Source organism: Microtus oregoni, unplaced genomic scaffold (assembly GCF_018167655.1).
Source record: "Microtus oregoni isolate MIOR12 unplaced genomic scaffold, Mior012 000010F_ref0000083, whole genome shotgun sequence".
Classification (NCBI taxonomy): domain Eukaryota; kingdom Metazoa; phylum Chordata; class Mammalia; order Rodentia; family Cricetidae; genus Microtus; species Microtus oregoni.
Genome location: NW_024543069.1, coordinates 18,226,792 through 18,234,589, shown reverse-complemented (window position 1 = coordinate 18,234,589; position 7,798 = coordinate 18,226,792). Strand labels below are relative to the sequence as shown.

The 7,798-nt window shown below is 34.9% G+C and overlaps 1 protein-coding gene across 2 annotated transcripts in view; it reads left to right on the top strand.

The window, feature by feature from the left end:
- The first annotated feature begins 476 nt into the window (after nucleotides 1-476).
- Mbnl1 (muscleblind like splicing regulator 1) overlaps nucleotides 477-7,798 on the top strand; it is a 168,454-nt gene continuing 161,132 nt past the window's right edge. Inside the window, exon 1 of one of the 2 annotated variants that reach the window (XM_041659374.1) lies at nucleotides 477-523. The gene's annotated coding sequence lies outside the window, so the exon portion shown is untranslated. The remainder of the gene's footprint in view (nucleotides 524-7,798) is intronic. The other variant, XM_041659385.1, reaches the window with a different exon arrangement.

The window sequence follows — 7,798 nt, the reverse complement described above, 5'->3', positions numbered from 1 at the left end:
CCAGTAGTCAAATGAGTGCTTGGGTCATACTCCAATAACTATAAATTAATTAGATCTATGAAAGCAAGCTTATGTGTCATGTGTCGGTTCTTCCCTTTCTTACACAGAACAGCATTTTTTTTTTTTCTGATTGTGTGTTTCTCTAAGTATCATAGCGCCTCAAGGAGCTTTTTCCTTATACAAGTGAGCACTACTTGACAGAATATAAACCTCAATGACTCGACTTCTCTAAATTTTTAAACAAATATGCATATGCATTAATATGAATGGATGCACAAATTATAGTTCAGCTCCCATGATTATAAGGGCCTTGTGAATAATTTCTCTTCTCTGTAGAATTTGTAAAGCGTAATGACTGGTGTTTTGCAACTTCCTCTTTCTGTGCACTATCCCTTTGCAGAGCAAAAGCTCTGTGCTTTTGACACTTGTGAAGAGAGTCAGGCAGAGAACAGAGCTCTCGTAGGTGCTGCCGGTCAAACACGGATGGAGCAGACAGACCAGCAGCAGTAAACAAGTCCCAGAGGTAAGAAGAACATGTTACTTGTTACTTTTAATTTTATTGTTTGGATTTCTATTTCTATGCCAATGGTACAATATTATGCATACTGGCCAGATTACAAACTAGCCTGTGTAAGCCTGGTACTTTTCTCATGTAAATAGTAGAAATTTTTAAATGGAAAAAGTTTAAGCAATTTCCCAAGTTTTAGCTTCAAATGTAAGCTTTTACTAAGCTGTAAAAAAATTAAAGTTCTTCTTGAACCTAAAAGTTATTTTAGCTACAAAATAAAAAAACAAAACTATCTTCCTTATTTTGGAGACAGGGTTTCCAATTTGTGGTTTCCTGGCTTTTGAATTAATAATAAATTCAAGTGTTATTTTTCCCCCAGCAGTTGATTCCTAACATTCAAAAATCCTCCAACAGTCTCTTATTCTTTTTATGCTTCATTTATTAAACAGTTTTCTTAAAAGAATGTATTTCTTTTTATCTGCTATAAAAACAATGTTATTTAACATGTAGTATTTGTGATTTTTCATATTATTACATTATGATACTTAAATGTTGAAAAATGATTTAAAATTTAAATTTAGTACATGAATTTAAAATCAAAATAAGTATAAACTTTTCTAATAAGAACGGTTTGTATTTATGATACTTAATAGAGAAAAAACTAGAACAAAGATAATTCATATTAGTAATTACAAATCAAACTACACTCACTCGTTTTGTGAATCAAATCTGAAAACAGTGTAAGTCGTGTAGAAAATATCCTTTTCCAATTTGTGCCAGTGTGAGAAGCTGGCTGTCCAAGCAAACTCTATTTAACAGTGTATTCAGATATGGAAACTTACCAATCTTCCTTTTAGGACCTTGTGGTTTCCTCAAACAAAATCTATTTAACAGGGTATTCAACATAGAAATGTAACACGCTTCCTTTTAGGACTTCTTGGTTTCCTCAAGTTTGCTAAAACCCTTCCTAGTACACTGAAGTCAACAAACTCGTTTTAGGAAGAACAATGGCGCTCACTCAAGAGCGCTGTTCAGTTACACGCTTGTGGTTTGCATGGTTTGCCTGTGGAAATTCACAAAACTTAAGTAACTTAAGGAAACAACCCACATTACACATTCACTGTTTAAGATTTGTTGAAATAAACATTCTGGACTTGCCTATCTGAGAGCACATTTAATTTTACTTTTAAAATAGACAATCATGGCCTCCAGCAAAGAAAACCCGCACTATCTCATTTCTTGCCGGATCTCGTTTTTAGTGTTTCTGAGCAGTGATGTCTTCCTGATTCCATTGCAGCTTCTGGTACCTATTGACTTTTTAAAACTATTTTCACATACTAGGTCCTAATCGCCTTCACTGTTTTTTGTTTTGTTTTGATTTGATTTTGTTCTTTTGTTTGTTTGTTTGTTTGTTTTATGATAGGAAAGCAAATGTTTCGCATTGTAAATTCAGGAAAGTAATTGATAATGAAAGTTGGACATTTTAACCAGAACTTAGAGTAAGTTGATAGTTGAGAATTCTATAACATTGTGCCTCTTCATCTTTAAGTCTCACACACTAACTAATAACATCTCTATTCAAATTTGGTTATGTTACTGCAACAATACGATTTCAAATGTCTACTTTATCAATACCTGTATTTTCAAATATCTGTACATTTAACTATGAGATATCTAGATATCATGAACTACTAAGTATTGTGAGTATGTGATACATTATGAGACACTACCATGTATATTGGATATTGGATAAGAACCAATGAAATTATGGAATAAACTGATCACTACTGTAAGGCAGGGCTGTAGAGAACTTGCTGTCTTGTTGGCCGGGCAGACATTGTTGATGTGAATTATTATAAGTCTGAATTAACAGCGGCTTCTAGATTGTGGAACATAAGTTTAGAATTTCTTCTTTGAAAACAATCTATTTATGGACAGGAAACATGAGTGCTGGACTGGCTGTTTTCAGGAGACATGTGAACGTTGAAGGGACATACTGGACAATATTAGCATTGTGTTTCTTCTCTCAGAGACTCACTTGGGCAGAGCATTTAGAGTCTGCCCCCAAATCAAAATGTTATTTTAGTGGATTTAGAAAGAATATTATAATATATTTCCAGAAACAAATTTTAACTTTTGAGAAAGATAAATACACACACACACACACACACACATTTCAGTGTTTCATTAAATTCCATATATGTGATACATATCTCCATTGTTGGAGATATGAATGGTTGCTGAAACTGCATAGCTGCTGTAAATCAAATCTTAAGAAGACCTGGTTTGCAACATGTGGGAGATGCTTCAGGGATGTGTGGGATCGAAGACCCAGAGTTGATACTGATTAGCTCAGAGTGAGTAGGTGTTTTTCTTCCATACACTGACGAGCCCCAAATTACCCATTGTGGAAGAAAGTGACCTGCTTGTCATGACTGTTATCCCACCCTAACCAGTAGCCAAAAGTATTTTTCAAAAATTATTTTACTTGGAAACAGTAAGACTAATTTTTTTTGTATAAATGAGTAGACTTCCAAAAGAACACTGGGACACTATGAACCTCCTCTTTCTTTCTTTCTTTCTTTCTTTCTTTCTTTCTTTCTTCCTTCCTTCCTTCCTTCCTTTCTCTCTCTCTCTCTCTTCCTCCCTCCCTTCTTCTCTCCCTCCCTCCCTCCCTCCCTCTCTCCCTCCCTCTTTTTCTCTCTCTTTCTTTCTTTCTTTCTTTCTTTCTTTATTTTTTTAAATTTTTTTCTTTCATATTTTGTTTTTCCTTCATTCAGCCATTATCACATGTGCAAGAATAGAGAGAAGAAACTGCATTGTCTAATAGAATATGATTTATATGCACACAAAAGGAAATGATATGACTTTAATTTAGAAATCACTGCTTTAAAATATTTGGGTCTTTTGCTGTACAGTGGAGGTACACACATTTAAACTTCCCACTAGCGAGTCAGCAGCAGAAGGATCTCTGAGTTTGAGGCAAACACAGTCTACAGCATGAATTCCAGGACAGTTACAGCTACACAGAGAAACTCTATCTTGAAAAACCGAAAATAAAATGCATGGGTCTTTTAGCTTTTCAAAACCACATGACCTTGGACATTCTCATTTTTTATTAATGTAGCTTACAAATAAGCGCCAATCCTTAACATATTTAAAGTTACTATATATACACCATATGTTCTGAGTAAATGGCAACATTATTATGTTTACAGAAATGTACACTGTGAATAAATGCATTCAGAGAATGAGAATATCAATCTATGAAATTATTTATGTAAAAATAAGATATAAGCAAGCCCATTTTGTTACTGACTATATCCATCTTTACAAATTCAATGGCATAGGGTCTAATGTACACATCTAAGCTGTAGTAAAAAAGTTGAAAGTATTATATCCTGGCTTTTACATTTTTAAAAAATGTAAATTTTCTTTTGGGAATGACCATTACATTTTCTTGGTTCTCAGAGTGACTGTTGTCCATGTTCCTTCCAGTTTTATTTTCATCATTATAAACAAAACTGAAAATGGTTTTCAATTTTTTATTTGATATACTTTTTCTTTTAATATTACTGAGAAAAATACTACTTTTTATTTTAAAATCCAAATCCAAGGGTATATAACATGTCATTAGAATTGATCAATTCAGAAATGTCTCAAGTAAGTAAGAATGAAGTCAGACTGTTGTAGGAGCACCTGGATTGGAATAACTTTCCTTCCCCGTTGACATGGCATTTGTAGATATTTTATTGTGAGCCTTTACTTTTGCCTTATCCTGTTGTTACCACACCCTCAAAACTCTTTACCCCTTGGAAACAACTGCTGTCGTGTGGTCTCTGAGAACCTCGTTGCAGCCGGTTTTAATTTTGGATAAATATCATAGACACTCATGAGCACACCTCAATTCACTTCATTCATCTTTTCAGAAGAAAATAATTCTAAGCGAGTTATTTTGTCCATTTCTTTCATGGCAGAAAGACCTGAATGAGAAGAGCCACAAAGGTACTCTTCTTGGTAAGGCTGCCAAACAACGAGAATTTATCTGCTTCAGATACTCACCAGCAACATTTACTCACTATTTTTTTTTCTTAACTTTTACTTATTTTCAAAGTCCTGACTTAAGCGGTTCACACGTGTTATCCCAGCACAAGGGTGGTGGGAACAAGAGAATCCCTATGATTTTTGAGACCGCCTAGGCTGTTTGAGTTCGAGGCTGGATAGAAAGTAAGAGCAGGCCTTTACAACAAAAAGTAAAAATAATTCCAAGCTTGAAAGTGTCATAAAATAGTTTAATAGGCATCTGTGCATCTTACTCTTTTTTTTTGTCTCATAACGCAAGTTTCTTTCTTTCTTTCCTTTTTCCACTATTCTTTTGTTCTGCCCCTCTAAGAAGAAGTCCCCTGACTTTTGTGTGCAGTCACGAAGTGTACCGTCTTTCTTATCAGATATATACAAGGTCTACTTCATAAATCTGTGCTGAGAGTTACTTTTCTCTAATCTCTGTCCCTATTTAAGTTTTGCTGTTTAGTAATATCCTTTATAACGTTATTCCTCCAGTAATCAGTTCAATCAAATGACTTGATGATCACATTTAATTGTTACTTCTCTTTTTGTTTTTTAATTGGCAAATAAAATTCCTTATATTGATTGTGCACAACATGTTGTTTTAAAGTATGTGTATATTTGGGATGGATAATTCTAGGTAATTAGTCTATATATTATTCCACATGTTTATTTTATTTTATATTGTTAAAGTACTCAAGTTATACTTTCTTGGCAATTTCCACAGATACTATACAATACAACTAATAGTCATTATACCGAATGCTTTGCCTTCTTGCTCTCTTTGGCTTGGAAAAATTTCATACCATTGTCTTTGGTATTTTTCATACCATTTTTCTTTACCTTTTAAAATTCTTGTAAAACAACTATATTTAACTGATATATAAAACAGAAACTGTACACACCTTAGAAATGTCTTACATGTAATATGTTGGTCCATGAATAAATTCTGTAATCCTCAAATCAGGGTAAGCATATCAATCTCAAATACTTATTATTTCCTTATGGGGAAAGTATTCAAGATCTCTTCTGATAACTTTTTATAAAAATACATAACTATTATCCATAACATTCTTAATTTTTCTAGCATGTTTCCGTGGAGTGTTTTTCTGGTATTGCCTCCTGTTTGGGGTGATCATACATCTTCTGACATCACCTCCTACGTGGGATGGCCATACATTTCAAATGGCACCTCCTGTTTGGCATGGCCATACATTTTCTGACATCACTTCCTATGTTTGCGCGTGGTTTCCAAGTTACTGTAGACCAAAGAATCTTTTATTCCACACTTGTTCATTTATGTCTTGGTTTATGTGGCTGATATAGGTTCAAGGAATTTCCAGCTTTTGCCGTGACTTGTAATTCTTTACTGCCTAAATTATTTGCTGTCAAGTTTTACACATGTGACCATCAGAACTTCATTCATTCTGGTTTCTATGTCCTTATGATGCTCATCTACCATATTAGTGCGCTTTTTCTTTGGGTGTAAAAAGTTACCCTAAGCTGCTACGACTTCCTTCCGGTTGGATTGCTAGACTCATTCACCATTTCTTTGGTTGGTATCGCTATAAGACATGGTCCCTGCCACTCCATGACCCTTGTAGTGGAGTATAATAGTGTAAGTGCACACATGCAAACACAAGCATATAAGTATATACGCATTTATCAACATACATATGTGAAACCTTTCCTATCCGTGCATACATTCCTATATATTTTGGGTGATCTGAGCTCATTCTGTATCATTAGGTAAATCCATCTTCATAGGGCTTTTATCTTACCATTTCCATTGTGTGTTGTTTATTTTTTCATGGGGAGACACCTGTGGCCTGACAAAATTGACAAACTTATATATTGGCCCAGTTCTATACGATACAGGGAGAATAATTTCAGAATTTCTACTGAAAAGAGAACCCAGAGAGAGAGTCTGTGCACTAGTTCGCCATCCTCCCCACTATTACCAGATAGTTGTTTACAAATTAGTTGGCTCAGTGCTTCCTTCCTATGTTCTACTCCCTTTCCTATCAGGGTAACTCTACCATTAATTAAGCTTGTTTCAATGTCGTTCTGTTTTAGGGAGATTTTAGCATCTACATTCTTCTTGATTTTATTCTTAGTTTCATTAATTTGCTAAGTGTTTTCTTTGTTTTTCAACTTGACACAACAACTTGCCACAGCCAGTTATACTAATAACTCAATACATTCTGACTTAAATATTGTGGCTATAATTCAGCAACACCTGCTTAAGTTATTTGTTAGGATTTATTTTTTATTTTACTATTTTTATGTTAACATGTTTATATTTTATCTTAGCTCAAATTGTTATTTTGATATTACAAAAAAATGTAATTGCCAGAAAATAAAATGAATACCTGTAGCCTTACTGGAAAACTTTATAGATTTATCATGCCCCAGTTTGGTTTTTTTTTTTTTAACACTGAATGTGCACACAGACTCACAGTTGCAGAAACCATTCTGTAATGAAGAAAACTAGAAATCATAAATCTGCACATTCTATACACACTGAAAAATCTGTCATTCCAGCTATAATACTAGGACATCCCTTTACTAAGACTTCCCATAGTCTACTCGTGAATTTATGGCTATAAACATTGCCTAATGTTTGTGTTATGGAGACAAAAGATTCATTTTCAGCTTCCATTCATTACTTACTGACTGCGATCTCAGGTTGCTTATTTTTTTCTCTTCCAATCCCCAGCCTCAGTGTTCCAAGATCATTGACCCAGGTGGCTCTCTGCCCCAGCTAGAGTAATTATCCCGAATCAGCACCCTTATCCCAGTTACTCAGCTGATTGACGTCCTTATCTTCAGCTACTCTCCACCTATTTGCGGGACTGTGAACTAGGCCCAATGGGAGTCTGGGTGGGCTCTCCTTCCACACTGTGCACACAATATAACACAACAAGGCAGCCTTTGTTCCTGTAGCCCCCTAAGAAAGTCTTCACTCTTGTCTATAAACTATCCCACATCACTCTAAAGGCTTTTTTTTTATTTTTTTGGAAGAAAACCAAAACCTTAGATGAGGCTTTGTCTCGTTCTCTGCCTGCCCGCCCTTCCTCATAGCTTATTCTCCTTACTCTTCTCTTCATTCTCTAACCACGGCAGGCTCCCAGCTAATTACTGACCAAGGGTTCTTTCACATGTCATTTCTCTTTCTCTAGCATGTTCTTCCCATACACTGGGACACAACAGCTTATTCACACC